Here is a 16,019-nt window from a genome sequence, read left to right on the forward strand (position 1 = left end):
GGTGAATCAATTCGAAAAAAGTAAAAATAGTTTGACTGAAACTCCAACTGAACTAGAAAGGAAAATCAATATTGCTAAAACAATTATAATTTCAAATAAACCAACTCTATGTTCATTTCCTGATGTTAAACAAACCGAAGCTTGTGAAGAAGAAAAAAACGACACATGTAATAATGTGTCGCTACACGTAGAAAATTTAAATAAAAATGATGAGCTTCAGGCAGATGAAAGTTCAAGTAGTGCAGAAACGTCAAGTGTCTGTATTAATAATGTGACTGATTTTGATGCAAATGTTAATAAGAGAAAACGAAGAAGGACTCGAAAAAGGAAATCACGGGTCGAAAATACAAGTGAATTTTCCACAACAGATGAGCAACCTGTTCATAATTTCATTCATAAGCCCGTGATTGTACAAACTCGCATTTCTACACATCTAAGATTTACTGATGTACAACCATCTACGAAAAAAGATGTACTTTTCCCAGCTGAATCAAGGGTTGATAAAGTTATTACAAAGGAAGCATTAGGTAAAGTTATTGTCTTAAGTGAACCACTAGCAAAGCAGTCAGTGCCGGCCAGTGATGCAATTGGTGAGAATACTAAAGAAAAAGTCACCATAAAGGATTTGTTATATGAAGCTGTGGTTTTAAATGAATCATCAGAGAAAAAAGACAAAACAAAAACCATATATAGTGACAAAGAATTAGAAGAATGTATTTTAAAACAACCAATTACTCAACATTTAGAACCAAGAGTGGGAGATGTCCTAGCTTTTAAAGTAAACTAAATTACATTATTTTAAACTTTGTGTAATTTTTTCATAGATTCTCAGAATGTCCGAAAACTATACTCCTGAAGTTTCTAAGCCTATAGTACCTAGGGAAGGTGATTAGCTATAATGAAAATAAGGAAATTACCTTCAACATTGTGTGTAAGTGTTTTAAGCACTTTAACTTAGTTGATTGGGACTAAAGTAAACATTCACTTTCATTACTTAAATGTTGATTTTTAGATGGTCATGAACAATGTTTGCCACCTAAAGGAAAATTTTCTCTAGATGAGGAAGAACATGAATTAAATGAAAATTCCCACTTCCAGTGTTTGTGGCCCACTTTATTGGAACCCAGGTTGGTTTATCCATGAAATTGTTATTGTTTATTTGTCAATTTTTCATTAATTTATAATTTTGTAATTAATAATATTCTTTAATAAAGTTAATTGTTCCTACATTATAAACTACTTAATATTTTTATACTCACAGAAGAGAAACGGTATATACTCAGGATCACGAAGCAATGCGTACACGTCATGGATGACGTAGATCCGTTACCAACACTAAATCAAAAATACGCGCCGCAATACATGGCAATACGGATCAAAATCGATCAATTTGGGGTAAATTATATTGGTACGACTGATAGCGAAACATATGCTAAAGTTTTATCGATTTCACAAGTGTCATTGGTGTCAACTTTGGTTATGTTGTGTTATTGTTTGATTTTTCGCGTTTTTCTACTTTTCTGCTCATGTAATCGTATCAGTTCTTTTCAGAACTATAACAGTTCTTTTTAGAACTCCAAGTTAACTGTCCTGTACCGTGGTACGTGTCGCTTGCTTGAACGTAAACATTCCACCATGCCGAAGCCCTTGCACAAAGATGTAAAGCAAATGGACGATAATTTAGTGGACTATTTTGCTAAAGAACGCGATAGCGGGGGACCTCTTTTACCACTAACAGCTGTTCAAGACGTAAGTCGGTGTATTTTATTACAATTAGTAATGCAGTCACATTGTACAGAGGGTTGCTGCTGCTCTGGGTGTATGTGTGCGAACAGTGAACTCCGTGGTACAACAAATAAAAACCGGGGAAGGTGTACATTCTCCCAAGAAATAGAGACCCCCGAACACAGCAAGTTTGTGATATTAGAACTTTGGAGCAGTGTGCTATTCGAGAATGCTTATATGGAATGGTCGAAAAAAGTATGAATTTGACGCGCACGCCTTATACATAGATACTAACGATTATTTTACAGAAATACATGTTACACGATCGCCATTAATTGATTGCTTGAAGTAGAAACATATATTTGAGGGTTCTGTAAACTCGTTAGGAAAAATTTTACCTTCTCTATTGGGTTTCGTTATTCGCCAACCAGTGTACGGAAGCGTCTTATGGAATTACAAAATGTTGTTCATGCAAGAACCAAATTCTTACGTGAATACATGCACAATCAGCAGAACCCAAATCCTTTGCCATGTGTATATCTTGATGAAACATGGATATTTGAAAATGGTTCGGTAGTTAGGTCATTGCAAGTCGATGGTGTCAAAAGTATCAGGATGTTCAAAATAGAAGGGAAAATTTAGTAATGTGTCAGTTTCACGTTAGTTATTTATTCTTCTCACTATATTTTAGGTATATTGTATTACATGCAGGTACAAGCAATGGATTTATTGATGAAGCAGCGCTAGTATTTTCTTCTAATACCAAAAATCCAGACTATCATGGTCGAAATGAATCAACAGAATTTTCTCAAGTGGTTTCAATTGCTCATGAATCTTGAAGAACCATCACTGATTATTATAGACAATGCAAGCTACCACAGTACCCTTGCAATCAAATGTCCCAGTGGTTCATGGAAAAAAGCAGAAATTCGTGAATGCCTTTAACAACATGACATAAGTTCAGATTCACAGCTGTTAAAAACGGAACTTCTTCATTTGGTTGCACAGTAATGCATATACCATTCTCTATCGTTTCATTTAAAATATCATATTTTTCAGAAATAAACCTCCAAAAACGTATGTTGCCATGAATTGGGCCAACAGAATGGCCATAGAGTATTGCGATTGCCGCCATATCATTGTGTGTTTAACCCTATAGAAAATATTTGGGGAATTACTACAAATTTTTATTCCAAACACATTGGGCGTGATGGTTATGGTCAAAAAATTCCGTGGAAATGTGGAAAAAAGCGTTAGCACATGTCACGCCCACAATGTGGAAAAATACTGTTGACCATATGAATAAAATAATACGGGAGTGGTGGGAACGGGAATTAGTATTTGACCGTGAAGAGATTGCGCCGTTTATAATCGACATTAATGAAGATTCAGATTATAGTTTTAGTGATTATGACAGTGAAGATTCTAATACTGCAGATGGCATTCAGCCACTGTAACATGTAGGTTATTTTCCATTACCATCCTAATTGATTGTACTGGCGGCATGTTCTGCTGATGTCTTTTATAATCACACTATCACTTCACTGGCCAAATATACAAATCACTGGTCAGACGACGACGTTGTGCAACATGCATACTTATTATTGTTTATACTTTACTTTTGTATCTATTCCATGTCAATAAAGTAACTTATTCTGTAGATGTGACGTGCCTATTGTGGCATTGAAGACGGTAAGCATATTTCTCTAACTTGAAGCCTGTCACAACTGTTCAATGCTGTCTGTTTGAGACGTATTTTAACATTCTCGTTGGTAGCTTTAAGTACAGTATGAAGCCTTGTACCACCCTCCAAGTATGTGTTTAACACCCAATTGTCAACAGTTTTTACCAGCAGTCAATGCAAAAATGAACGTTTTTAAAGCCAGTCATTCACGTTCCAACGCCGGGGTACGATTGTATTGGATAAAACTGCTGTATAATTCTGCTGACAAGCAGCAGTACACACACGTTACGACCTTGCAGTTAAAAATTTGCAATCGTGGTGGCAACATGTCCGAAGAAAATGGACTTTTATACCTGCTTTCACGGTTTGTATAACGTACACTGTCCACACGATCAAATTTACATCGAATACAACACGATTGTACTGCTGCAAACAGACTTGTTCACCAACCGTCCACATCCAACCGATTTGCTTGTCGCATACACATACGTTCAAAAACACTTCAATTTCGTCATACCCTACACAATTGTACCGCGGCGTTGGAACGTGAGTGGCAGGCTTCAGTGACTAGGAATACGTGAAAGAGGTTACAGTCATGATCTTTCCTGTGCCTGAGTTTGTAATTCATAGCGTCTATGCAGCCTGCAGCATGCCCTTGTGTGCTGAAACACTGCAAGTGTAGCTTATTTCTTAACTGTTGCTTCACACTAACGGTCTTCTCATGCTATAATCATAAATAGAACAAACCAAAACAATAACAAGCCGACATGTTTGTTGACAGTTTTCAAACCGATTCATTTGTATGATAAACGTGGTAGACGCATGACGTCATACAGAGTCCGTGACGTGTACGCATTGCTTCGTGATCCTGACTATACTTCTATTTGCTTCATATACTAGTGGCAGTTAGAATATAATTTTGATTAATTTTCAGAAGTTTTGATACGCTATTATCTATTTTATTAATTCTTTCAATACAAAAAACAAAAATCAAAGCTTGTTTAACATATGTACTAGTGTTTTAACACCCCCTACAATTGCAGGTACGTATTTTTGACAGGTTTGTTTACAGGCTTTTGAAATGACGTCATCAGCTCCTTAGCAGTGATGAATACGTACATTCATTTTTTAATAAGTAAAAACTCAAAACCAATTTTAATATTATCTGTCGTTTTGCCAAAATTTTGATATTTTGACTGAACTATTTATGATATAATATTACATACATATATGATATAAATTTAATTTTCAGACATTATAAGCAAATAAAAAAAGTAAAAACATACGAAATACTGCGTCTGAGATGTTTTAATAAATAATAAACTTGTGTTTAAGAGATGTCGGGTGTTTAATTGAAAAAGTCATCAAGTTGGCCTTCATTTTAGTAAACATTGTGAAGTATGTCCACAAATAACCTAAAATTTAATCGATGACAGCCGACAACGTGGAAATGTTAGTTACATACAATAGTATGGGTTAATAAAATATATGGGTTTTTCGCTATTTTTTCTTGTGATTCAATTTATCTTTAAATTGTCCAATTACTTTCATATTGTTATCAGAACATAATGGATGAGGACTGTGTCCGTCAAAAAAGCAACGCCAACTTAGTGACTTTTTCAACTGACTATCTTGTCGTGGACTGTGAAGAAACTTTGACGAAAATTACAAATCATAATGACAAAGACACCCGTCTAATTTAAGTAATTTAGGACAGTAAGTAACTTAGGTCAAAGTTCTACCTACGATAACATTAATTTGTCAATTCTCTTTATACAACCTGTTTATTAAACATGCGCCGAAAATTTATAATTTTTTTGGGTTATTTTAAAAAATGTTTATTCCTTGGACAACTAATACAACTAATAGTGTTCTGGAACAAAAAATGAAGATCATCATAGTTAGTTTAATATAAGTTCGACCTAAAAGATTCAATGTTATGACTAGATAATATTGAAACATACTGTTAATTCATCCATTCTATGTGATTGCTATGAAATTCAGAATTAAATACATATTGATAATCCCATCATTGTCATTGGAGAGAAAGACGAAGATACGAAGAAATAATGAAAAGGTTAAGTAGGAGGAAATCTAAAAATCTTAGAAGTAGAAAAAAGGAACAAAAACCCTAGGTTTATAAGATGTCTGTATTTAACTTGCAGATTATGTAATTAGTTCAAAATAAACGTTTCATAACAAAATGTTGATATTTAAATTCACTTGTTGACAATATTATTGCACGAGTGTTTTTGTAACTTATTCCAATATAAAAATGTTTCAAAGATTAACATGTTCTATCACTTTTGCATAATACAAACACTATTGATTTAAATGGTGGAACCCAAAAAATACCTACTTCCTAATCATAAAGTCAAATACTTTAAAACATCAAATTACGATCATTACAAACACGACCTTATTATCCCCTCAACAAGCTGCAGACCTGTTTCAACAGTTACGGTGTTATCTGCTTGAACTAGACTAATCTACTTACTAATTATTCCTTATTCTTTACTCTTCTTTCGGTTCCTCTTATCTGAATTCTCTCTCCCAACAAGGGCGAAGAGAGCTTAATGCGAATGCTTTCCATTTATTCTTAAACATCTCTAAATTATAAAAATATTAAAAAAATAATAATTTGGCAAAAAAAATTGCCTTTTCGAATATATTGAAAACTCGGAAGTATGTTGATTTATTCTTACTGTGGATAGAGAGTGTTTCAGTCAAACATATTCTGGACTTACAGTAAGAGTCTGTTTAAACTTGGGTAAAATTGTGACTAAGTAGTTTGTTTTCGATGTAATATGATAAGTACCCTGGAAAGGAGGAGTTTTACTTTGATTAAAAGTCCTAATGAATCGGTATAATTGAATATTGTAGTAACCAAATCATTTACTTATTAATCGCAGAAACTTTTCGTTCCGAGTGGATTTCTTCGGAAGTTTAATTTAGTTAATCGCTTAAGAAAACTCAGACGAAGCCAAAAACAGCAGTAATAATAATGATATTAAGTGGAGATTTACGCCTTTGCCAAATTGAAATTTCAGACCGGCCTCGTTCGTTTTCAATTATGCCGTAGTTTGTTTCGGGACTTAAATAGTTAGAACTGCGGCTGAAGGTTTAGAAACTGTAATTAATTCCCGACATAGCCTCCCGTTTTTAGCAAAAATCCAATTTGTTCCCTACATTTTTTCAGATTACTCCCGCGCGGGGAGAATATTAATTCAACACGGTGACAATTTCATTACAAAAAATACTCCTTAACACACTTACATTTTTTATCGTTAGCGTCAAGGTCCAAATTTATTGATGCATGAGCTAAAAATAAACACGCTATATTCAAGTGAAAAATACGGGAGAAACGGGAATTTAGGAAGATGAGTATACCAGCATTAATGTTATAAACCAACCGTGCCCATTATGACATTAATATTTAGCGAGTGATGACACGCCAAAGTAGCTTAGAGAAGAATTATGCGAGGTATTATTGGAAAACGCGGCGATACTTAAAACCGCGAAATTTGAGACACCCCGCTAATGGTTGGAAGCCCACAAGGGGGACTTCTGCCTTGTAACTGTACTCATGTTATTTGCTCGCGAAAGATCTTGCAAATTATCACGAAGAGGGTACAACGGGGGAAGCTACAGTGCACGAAATAAGCAACCTGTCGCACAATTATTGCCTGTAACGTGTATGTCGAATTCGCATGTGTCGAGATCGAAAATTATTACTTGCGGTTGTCTCATTTTTAAATTAGTTGACGTGAAAGGAAGGATTAAATTTTATTCATCACCATCATCATTCATCACCGTTCTGTGAGCTGGTATGCATGTTCACTTCAAATAGGTGCAGCTTTTTTATTACAATTTGTATTTTATTCTTTCTAGAATTTATAACATCTATATATTAAAATATATAGATAATACCAGTCACACACAATTTTTTTTATACAATCTTTACTATATTCGTAACATACAGGGTATCTACGCATCACCTCATTAACATGAAAGTCAGAAAAATTATTAATTTTTTGAAGAAAAAATCCAACAAATATTAAATACTGAAGCCAATAAAGTAAATTTTTCATATTTTTTGAAATGAAGAAAAATTGCAATATCTGAAAAATTAAAAAGAAAGTTAAATGGTTTTTCTGCTATATAAATTTTTCCGTTGCTTTTTTTAAAGCAATTGTTATTCTCTATTAGCATATTTAATATTATTACTTTTGGTTAATAAATAAAAAAGTTATTTGAGGTGTTCGCCCCTAGCTGACACACTCGATATACATATATAAGATTTAACAACAATCTGTTCGGTAATTTTTGAGAATATTTGTATAATCAAAATCAACATGACAAACAACCGACAGACGACAAAGAAATAAACAGGCAGATAAACAGAGAAACAAACAGACGGACAAACGAAAAAAATAGCGTATGTAGTGTGATACTGGTGCAAAATTTTTTTTAAGTATTTGAATCTTGTTGAATATAATAATGAAAGCATTGTTTAAAAGGCATTATTCACATATTTTTGATGTTTTATACTCATAAGCATTCAGAGTTCTTTTTACGATATTGCGTGTATATAAATATATTGTGTGATATATGTCCAAAATTGTTTCTACAACTGTCAAGAATGTTGACATTTTTTGACTGATTTCGAACCGCAAAATACTGTGGTATTTTTCCATGGTTAAAGATTTGTTGATGTTACCCCTAGTAGGGTGCGCGAAATGTATCAAAACTGGGAGTTTAAATTATGTACTGTAGTTGTAGAAAAAATGTTGTTTGTATTTTGTGCACCAATTCTAGTTTATTTAACTGCATTAGAATATCTATCCTTTGTCCCTCAGTCTTCAGTCTCGGGCAAAAAATACCATATTCTCCTGCAATTAATAAAAAATAACTCTTGTGTAATGTACAGAATTTCAGATTTATTTAATTTTTAGTCAGCATGCTGTTCTTATGGGTTACTATTATATGTACTACAAGAATATCTAGAATAAACTTTTAAACTTTCTGAGAAATGTTGCTATCTATTTTAAACGATACCCAGTCATATTTATTTTAGTAAAATCACAGGGCTTTGCCAAGCACTAATGGAGTTTTTCGCCGACAGAACTTTTATTTTTATTAGCACAATATTTTTTAACTAATTTATTTGTCTCATTTCCTAGTCAGTTAAAAATAGATACAAATTTTGTTTTTTGAATGTGAAACGGAATATACGCAGAGTTTGTTTTAAGTTTTTTGTTTTTATGGAAATGACAATGTTTTGTGTTTTTTTAGTTGTATTTCTTTTTTGATTTTTAGTTGAAATATCTCGAGATGAGATGTTACCTAATTTAAAGCTTTAATAAATATGCATTGAAAGCTTTCTTCTTTAATGTAGTTATTACAGTTTTTTAAAGTCAAAATAAGAATATAAAATCTCATCAGCCCCAAATTTAAGAAATTACGAGTAGTTACATAGTTATTAACATTTTGTAAACAAATTTAAAATTATAACTAAGAGCTGATTTTGTCCTGGTTAATTTTTTGTTATGACTGAAGTCTACAAAACTCATAAACAACGTTTTATACGAGAGAAGGCGACAATCAGTTCAAAATTTGGAAAGCTACTTACTCTACTAGGAATATAGTTTAATATATATTATATAGTCATAATATAATGTTTGTTTCTTGAACATTCTGGTCAAATTCATGACAAATTAGTTGCAAAATCACCAGATAAATGGTTTAGGTTTATTTAGACAGAATTTCCCTCATCCCTAAATTACACAACAACAAATCCGGCTTATTCGAAAAATTTAAAATTTAATTTTGCGATTTTTTTTTTAGATACCTAACTCCCATAAGCTAAAATAAAAATATAATATGCATGTGGTGTTAATGTAATGGTAAGAAAGCATGCTATGGTACATATGTTGTAGGTGAGAGTTTCCATTGTAAAATTTTGTAATCAATTTTGTCATCAACATTTTAGTAAAAACACGTTCATATATCAATTTGGATAGGCACAGTGTAATAATAACAAGACTGTTCTCTCACAATTTCGGGAAAATAAGATGAGTGGATTGTCAACGGCTGGTATTATAAAAAAAATAAATAAGCATATGTTGAATGTAAGTGTCCTTGTTAAAACATTTTAGCGAGGGCACGTGTATCAATTTGAGTATGTGTATAATAGTACTGTATTCTGAAATTTTTGGGAAAATACGATGAACCGTTCTGGATTTAATCAATAAAAAAAGAATTCGAAATGTCGGGGATCGAATCCGAAACCGGGCATTTTATTTGCGAAGCTGACGTTCTTTCAGCAACTCTACGGAATCAGCTTGTACGAGTTCGTAGTATGAACTTAAATGAGACTAAAAATCATAGTAATAATAAATAAAATCAAAGTGGATTCATAAATCGCAATTACAGGAGTAGGTACATTACTGCGTAAAATTTAAATAACCTTTATTACACAATTCGACAAAGTTTGGTTAGTTCATAGATTTTTTGTAATTTTTAATCATTATGACGACATTTTGTCATCCTTTTGAGTGTCAAAACGATGCTCATTTTAGCACTAGCGCTAAAATGGATTTTCATTTTACAGCCAATGTGAATACGAAAAATAATATTAAGATAAGACTGATTATGGCAAATGACCTACTCTCTTAGAAAACAGGAAAACAGAGGGTGGGTGGGCGGAGCTAACATTTGCTAAGATATGATAAATTTTGGCAAATGACATACCCTCTAAGAAAAGAACGGATGCGCGGTGCTAGAATTTGCTAAGACAAACTGAACGCTGTTAAGAATATTCAGTGGAATGAAGAAGGGGTGGGTGGGGGGGGGGGGAGCTACTACTTTTTCATAACTAGAAAAAGGCTAAACTTAGCCCCGTCCAACTCCCTTCTTCATTTCACTGATTTATTTTATTTAGTGTAAAATGGGAATTGAATTCTATTTTGACAAGCGGAAGAATCTAAGGTTTAAAACGTAGTCCTTAGTGACGTAGAAAAAACTAGGGCACAGTATTTAATAAGAAAAAATGGGATTAAATCCGGCCCAGCTATTGACATTTGTCGAAATTTAACTAAACACATTTTCTTGTAGGTTTCGGATCGCAGACGTCACTACCGGCCTCATCACGTATTCTTCAGCAACGTTTGATGATGTCCAGGGACCATGTCTTTTTATAACCCACATATCGGCCGCCGCGTCTGCCAATAAAGAGGCTGAAGTTCGTCGGAAGCAGTGACCACTATATGTATTGTTCTGCATTTGGTAGTTCGAGAAAATTTGCAATTTTACTTGGAAGGTATTCATGCCCACTGGTTCAACAGTACATTTTCGTTTTTTATAATTTAAAAAATCTCTGATGAGAAGTATGAGATGGATGCAGTGCTGCATATTTGCGAACAATATTCACCAAATTTAAGTTTTTTGCATTAAGCGGTCCTCGTCTTTAGAAACTTTTCAATATCTTGCTTGGTGAAGCTTTTAGATTTTTTGGCGCGATACTTTTCACTTTGTCGTTTTGAAAATGAAATTAAGTTTGTATATTTACTTAACTGAAGGATTTTGTTGATTGAAATCATTATTCTTAATATGGGACTCCACAACGTTGAAGGTTTCACAATCTTGGACTTTTCATTAGTTTCTCATCAATCCATTCTACTTTTTGTTTATGGGCCCAGTCATCGAAACGGTGGTATGTTGTCTCATATGCTGATCGAGATTTTTGGGGAATTAAATGCGGTACGGCCTCTTGTGCAGCAGCTTCAATATTAAGGAGAATGTCGTCTTCATTAGAATCACACATTTTTGTTCACCGCAGAGTGAAATAGGGACCAACTTTAGTAATCATAACTAAATTGCATGATGGTTTTTGTTGTTTATTATACAGGGTCATTATAAAATACTGTAGTCAACTCACCTATGAAAAACAATTGAAATTTTTCTCGTGCCGCTAATCACCAAAATGATTTCAACTCTTTTGAAATGTCACGAACGTCGAAACAAATCTATCAAATGTGTCAAAAATTGACATGCCACGAAAAGACGCCAGGCCAGAGCATTAAGGGTTGCAGTGTTATCGAGCATTTGTGAACGCCACTGCAATACATTTCAGTTTCAAAAATTGTAAATTGTCAGAAAAACGTTTAAGGGCTTTGTCATGAATTACACCTTGGAAAGTCGATTGGAGTTGAACAGAATAAATCATCTGGTCTGTTTTGCAAAGAAGCAATAATTTTTCAAATAATGAAATCCAAAAAGTGAGGTTAAGTTTGTCGAAACCAATGAACACGGCAATTATTTAAAAAATTACATTTTTATAGGTACCCTGAAGGTAAAAATTGTGAAAAATCTTCTCACAGTTAACGAACACTATGAGTACCTAATGAGTTTTTGCAGTAAATAATTTTGCCAAAGTTGTGATCCCGCGAAAGTTCTGTTTGTAAATTGTAAGGAATCGTCAAAATATTGGTGCAGACATGGTTTGTGACCGGTGCTTTTCTCTTGAAAAAACACAACTGAAAGCCTTGATCTTCATCCCTACAATAGGTGAAAACTGCTATGTCCAAACATTACCTTCAGCTTTGCAGTTTCTAGATATCTGAAACATGCCAGATCTGCAAAACAGGAATGTCAAAGAGGTTCTACCCAAAACACGCCCACATGGCCATCCTAATATCAAGATTTTTCAAAATTTCTATAACAAAAAAGATGAAAAAACCAATAAAATTTCAGGAGCATAGTGTTAAGAGTTCTGTAGATGATTATGAGATCTCTTGAAACAACAGAATGTTTAATAAAGATTTTTAACTTTCCTAATACATAGTAAAATTACAATTATTACTAAACAGTAAGTTGAAGTAAGTTTTAAATTAAGAGAATGCAACTAACACCGAAAGAAAAATGAAAGTTACTGAAAATAAAAAACTTTATTGCAGTACCTACATACACTTTCTACATCTAATTTTGTTTATTGATCACATTCATTTACTTGAAAAAGTATCAGGCCTATGAATCGTCGTCTGGAAACAGCTAACCACACACCAACGTTCATTGCGTGTGATGGTGTTTCTTCAAAAGTGTGAGTATTTTCTATACACCAAATTCTGAAGTTCTGTCAGTTGACATAATAGCCTAACAGATGAAACCAGGCTTCATCAGAAAAGAACGACAAATCGAGAATCCCGTTATCGTCCATATCAGCTTGAAACCAACTACAATACCCAACGCGCCAAGGAAAATCAGCTGGTTGCAGCTCCTGAACCAACAAAATCTTGTATGGATGCATATGTAACTTCTCTTTTACGATTTTCTGACATGGGCTGTATGGTACTCCGGACAGTAAAGATTTTTGACAAAGCTTTATTCGGACTTTGTTCCATTCTCATCCTTAAATCTTCAACAACGTCTCCACTAACTTGAGGTCTCCCCGTCGGTTTTCACTTAGAAATGCTACCAGTGTCGTTAAATCTGGCCATAATTCGCCATATAGCGTCTTCAAAGATTCTTCATCAATGACAACAGAACATTTCACTAGATACTCGTTTTTAGACGCCTCCACAGAGTACACTCCATCCCCATCCTCATTTAACACCCCATTACGGTAATAGGCATGATGATTGCGCCAAAGAACTAAAAAAATAATTTGTAACACTGACCATAGTTATTCCTCTCTGTTCATTACCTGAGATTATTCCACAATGATCTGTAGTTTTGATAAAAACTGTTTTTTGAGACACTTATTAAAGTTCTAACAAAGGGGAAGACAGCAAAAATGAAAACAAGACAAGTCAATTAACGCACAAAGTGAGGGAAAACGTACCAATACAAACGAAAAAATTATTGACATCTGACAGAATTTGATGAAGCGTTGAAACAGTGCAGCCGCTAATGTCAACTAATGTGGCGCTAAAAATAAAAATTCCAATATTAGTGTAATCCTTTCCACAAAACTGAAAAAGGCGGCACAAAATGTCACCAAAATCATGACCTTCTTCGGCTACAATATTTTATAATGACCCTGTATAAATGACAGTAACCAACGAAAATATTTTCAGCCACCTAACTTTTGAATGAAAATTATTCGCGCGACCAAAATTATAAATTTTATTTATATTTACCTTTAGTTGTTTAAAATTGCAAAAAATCTTGAATATAACACGTTGAAAAACACCGCATGTTTCGTACTAGATGTGTTTTCACACTAGCGTAGCCAGCGAACTTCACGTCTAGTGCGAAAAAAGCGTTCATTTTGCAACTTGATATACAGGGTGATTTCGAAATATATGCAATAATTTTAACCACGGCATTACGTAACATAATAATGTGTAAATATAGAAAAAACAAATTAAAAATCGAATGGGGCAAAACCCCCATGACCCACCTTCGATACGAAGTCACTGATCCACTTTGTAAACAGAGATGGAAAAACGTTCGAATAAAAACGATGTAAAGACTTTCAGTTTCAATTAAAAGTAAAACCGACTTTTTGCTGCTTATTATTCGTTAATTCATGCATTCATTCAACGTTAAAGGTCAGTGTGAAAGATTATTCGTTGTAGAAACAAATGGTGGTCCTGAGCAGGACCGATTTTTGGTAATGCTTCATGGTGATCGACTTTTGATTCTGACGGATGTTTGATCCTTGCTACAAGGATTTTACATTGTTTATTAGAACAAAAATAAGAGCAGCTTAAAATGCTACTACCTTTTTACAAGAACTGTTGAAAATGTTGTTCTAGACTAGCAATATAGGCTTCACCTATCCTTCGCAAGATGTTTGTTGATAGGTAAAAAACCACCTGGAGTTCCACGACTGTAGCGGCTGCCACTTCCATTCGTTGTTGAAGGTCTTCGCTAGTTTCTGGACACCTTTGACTTCCATTCGTTGAAATCGTACTTCCTGACGAGCATGTGGATTTTCATCGTACCAAATGTGAGTGTTGTGGCTGTTAAAAACAGCATTGCGAGTGAATCCTGGTTCACCCATAAACAAGATGCACTTTAAAATGCTAGGGCGTTCACGCCACTGCAGTAACAACCATTAGCAGTAAATTACACAACGTGGACAATCAGCGGGTTCCAAACCTTGCACTTTCTAAACATGGTATGGATATGGCCTTGTTCTTTTAATGTGCAATGTAAAAAACACTGTGAAACCCCAACTTCAGCTGCAAGTCAGCGAGTGCTGATGTCGGGCTCTTCTTCGTCGCTTTCCAAAATTTGTTCTTCAGCTTGCAGTATTCTTTCTGTCTTACCACGGCCACGATCGTGACTTTGAGGTTGAAGGTATCATGATCTGGGAGCTGCTGTACCACTGATGCAAATGTTCGCGCACACGATAAAGCATTACCATATCGACACACTCCGAATTGGAAAAATTCACCATAAACCAACTCCCGACCGTTCGATGCAAGCAAAAAGACGAAAGCACTGGCCGCTTTCGTGTTTCTGCAGGTTTCTAATCAGTCACTTTTTTTATTCTTAATCCGAGTCGTTCTGTGCCATTCATTGAAAGAAGTAGGTAAAGAAACACTACCAGCGGCATGTATAACACTTTATATTTAATTTCAAATAATTTTTTCTAGACATTGCTACTACTTAAGAACGTGAATTTTACACAGTGAAATAATCTTATTGTGAGCCATTCCTCATTTTTTTCTTGCATATATTTCGAAATCACCGTGTATAAATAGCTATTTTGGAGAGCATATTTACCTCCACTCCTTTATTATTATTTCACACTAGTGACTTTAATTTGATTTCCTTTATTTACTAAACAACTTAGTTCGGACAAAAATTTAGGAATTTTTCATCGAAACTAGTAATCTTACTACCATTTTCACAAATGGGTACAGTTAAGCGATTTTAACTTGTGTTTGGACTTATCCGTCTTAACATTTCACACTTTGTAGAATACGAAAATTTTGGTCTCCCATTTTCAATTGTCAGTTGTCTGTTTTCTGTTGGCCCGTCCGTCTTTTAAGTGTCTGTTGCCAGTTACTTTAAACAGATAATCTTGGAAATTAATGGAAAATATCGTGCAGGCAAGAATAACTAACATTTTTTTAGTGTTAGAATTTCCGTAAACATTTTTAAAATTTTGGTAATATTTTTTAATAGGGTTTTAGCATTGTAGTCTGTTCTATAAGTAGACCTCGTCCATAAATACCATAATATCAACTTAACCGTAATGTATATAGTTGCAGATCTCTCACTTTGCATGTGAAAAGATCCTGCTTCGATTCCACCATTTGCAGTTCTGTTTATATTATTCGAGGATTTCATTTAATTTAAATCATATTATACATATTAAAACTGATATGTATGTCTTTATCAAAAATTGTAAAATAAATTTTTACTGAAAAATATGCTTTAACATGCAAAGTTGCGACTAAATAATTGTATGATTACAATCATTGTCGTCCGTAATTTGACCATTAACACTGAAACGAGATCTAATTATGCAATAATTTCTTACGATGAATTTATCCAGTCCGTTGTTTTATACGTTTTAGTTGAAACTACCGATTTTATCTCATCACGTTAATTTTGAGCGGAAAACTTCCGGCGAGGTAAATAAAACCCGAGT

The 16,019-nt window shown here is 33.9% G+C and overlaps 2 long non-coding RNA genes across 2 annotated transcripts; both read left to right on the plus strand.

The window, feature by feature from the left end:
- Positions 1–693: 693 nt before the first annotated feature.
- On the plus strand, positions 694–1,100 carry LOC135128157 (uncharacterized). The gene is made up of 3 exons (XR_010280352.1): positions 694–778; positions 825–931; positions 1,013–1,100. It is a non-coding gene; the product is annotated as an uncharacterized LOC135128157 (long non-coding RNA).
- Positions 1,101–1,405: 305 nt separating this feature from the next.
- On the plus strand, positions 1,406–3,385 carry LOC135128155 (uncharacterized). The gene is made up of 4 exons (XR_010280350.1): positions 1,406–1,749; positions 1,799–1,980; positions 2,034–2,732; positions 2,785–3,385. It is a non-coding gene; the product is annotated as an uncharacterized LOC135128155 (long non-coding RNA).
- Positions 3,386–16,019: the final 12,634 nt, after the last annotated feature.

The sequence above is a fragment of the Zophobas morio genome, unplaced genomic scaffold (genome assembly GCF_036711695.1).
Source record: "Zophobas morio isolate AGI-343-1 ecotype UQ-CSIRO unplaced genomic scaffold, CSIRO_AGI_Zmor_V1 ptg000012l, whole genome shotgun sequence".
Lineage (NCBI taxonomy): Eukaryota > Metazoa > Arthropoda > Insecta > Coleoptera > Tenebrionidae > Zophobas > Zophobas morio.